The sequence below is a fragment of the Haematobia irritans genome, chromosome 3 (assembly GCF_050003625.1).
Source record: "Haematobia irritans isolate KBUSLIRL chromosome 3, ASM5000362v1, whole genome shotgun sequence".
Taxonomy (NCBI): domain Eukaryota; kingdom Metazoa; phylum Arthropoda; class Insecta; order Diptera; family Muscidae; genus Haematobia; species Haematobia irritans.
In genome coordinates this window covers 34,389,186-34,390,762 of record NC_134399.1, presented here as the reverse complement: position 1 = coordinate 34,390,762, position 1,577 = coordinate 34,389,186, and the positions used below count along the sequence as shown (strand labels likewise).

The 1,577-nt window shown below is 32.5% G+C and overlaps 1 long non-coding RNA gene across 1 annotated transcript; it reads right to left on the bottom strand.

Annotated features, from left to right (window-relative positions):
* Positions 1–314: 314 nt before the first annotated feature.
* LOC142231513 (uncharacterized) lies at positions 315–878 on the bottom strand. The gene is made up of 2 exons (XR_012720813.1): positions 750–878; positions 315–638 (listed from the first exon to the last, which is right to left on the bottom strand). It is a non-coding gene; the product is annotated as an uncharacterized LOC142231513 (long non-coding RNA).
* Between the last annotated feature and the right edge of the window lie 699 nt (positions 879–1,577).

Sequence of the window (1,577 nt, the reverse complement as noted above, 5' to 3'; positions counted from 1 at the left end):
AATGAGTGAGTGACATTATCTTTCTCTCATGCCATGACTTCTAATACCTTTCTCACTTGCAAATTTACTTATCACAACCTTTAATTTAATTTTTAAGTTGTCTATTTTAAATACAAATAAAAACCTTTTCTTTATCCCGTGCCTTTTTCCTACCTTTTTTCTTTTAAAGAGAATGTCTTCTAAAAATGTAGTATGTAGTTTAAAAAAAATAATCCAAATGTTATGCAAAGTATATTTCTTGATGAGAAAAAATTATGTAATTGCATTACAAATAAACCAATGGTATAAAAGAATAAATAAAAAAAATAACGAACTATGTGATCAACAAAAATTAACATTTATTTATAATAACTTACAAGAGTTGCAATACACGTCATTTTTTAAGGAAATATATCTATCAAAATAAATATACTATATATACAATGTTCACACATCCATATGCAAATACATAAATTTATTGATATGTGATAAGATTTCATTGTAATTTAAGATTTTATTGCAATATTGAGATTTTTTAATTTTGACAGTAAAAAAGAAATGGTGTTTTCAAATAGCTGATTTAGAAGAATGAATGATTCGTCGATACAATTCATTCATTGTAGACCGGGTTAAGAGTGTCTATATTTTCCATCGGCTTTCTATTCTCAAAAAAAAAAAAAAATATTAGTAGCAACTACAGAAAAATCGGCTAAATCAGCAAGCCTGTAGTGCAAGACACCGACTCAAAGATCCAATTAGCAAAGACACACCATTGTTAATAGGCCGGTTTGAGTTCTTATGTTAACTGAAATTTGTAAGTCCAAACGTCCAAAGAAAAGGTATGGACAAATCCAGATTTTCTGTCATACTTTTGAGCTAAAGAAGCCAAATTTCTCAGTTTTCACATGTTTTATACTTCATATCATTAACTTGTCCCAACGATTTTTATACCCTCCACCATAGGATGGGGGTATATTAACATTGTCATTCCGTTTGTAACACATCGAAATATTGCTCTAAGACCCCATAAAGTATATATATTCTGGGTCGTGGTGAAATTCTGAGTCGATCTGAGCATGTCCGTCCGTCTGTTGAAATCACGCTAACTTCCGAACGAAACAAGCTATCGACTTGAAATTTGGTACAAGTAGTTGTTATTGATGTAGGTCGGATGGTATTGCAAATGGGACATATCGGTCCACTTTTACGTATAGCCCCCATATAAACGGACCCCCAAATTTGGCTTGCCGATCCTCTAAGAGGAGCAAATTTCATCCGATCCGGCTGAAATTTTGTACATGGTGTTAGTAAAGGGTGATTTGTTAAGAGCTTGATAACTTTTTTTTTAAAAAAAAACGCATAAAATTTGCAAAATCTCATCGGTTCTTTATTTGAAACGTTAGATTGGTCCATGACATTTACTTTTTGAAGATAATTTCATTTAAATGTTGACCGCGGCTGCGTCTTAGGTGGTCCATTCGGAAAGTCCAATTTTGGGCAACTTTTTCGAGCATTTCGGCCGGAATAGCCCGAATTTCTTCGGAAATGTTGTCTTCCAAAGCTGGAATAGTTGCTGGCTTATTTCTGTAGACTTTAGA